This window comes from Morone saxatilis, unplaced genomic scaffold, assembly GCF_004916995.1.
Source record: "Morone saxatilis isolate NCDOM2014 unplaced genomic scaffold, NCSU_SB_2.0 Contig24, whole genome shotgun sequence".
Lineage (NCBI taxonomy): Eukaryota > Metazoa > Chordata > Actinopteri > Moronidae > Morone > Morone saxatilis.
The window spans coordinates 25,732,033-25,732,248 of NW_023339807.1; the positions used below are offsets into that span (position 1 = coordinate 25,732,033).

The window sequence follows — 216 nt, forward strand, 5'->3', positions numbered from 1 at the left end:
TTGGGGTGAACTGTCCCTTTAAGCTTTAAACTAGCCAAGACTAAAGTGGATTTCAGCCACTTGTTTAGTCCTTTTTCAGGAATAAACTTAAAGCCTCACATTTGGTGCTGTTGGGTGTTCCAAACGGAGTCTAAGTACAAATTAATATCACACTTATGGCCTGGACATTTTCACATCAAGCAAAAGTCCTTTTCAGACATACAATACAGAACACCG

General features: G+C 39.4%; 1 protein-coding gene across 1 annotated transcript in view; it reads right to left on the minus strand.

The window, feature by feature from the left end:
- Positions 1 to 216, minus strand: part of isg20l2 (interferon stimulated exonuclease gene 20-like 2) — a gene marked incomplete at its 5' end in the record, with an annotated part of 4,366 nt that overhangs the window by 715 nt on the left and 3,435 nt on the right.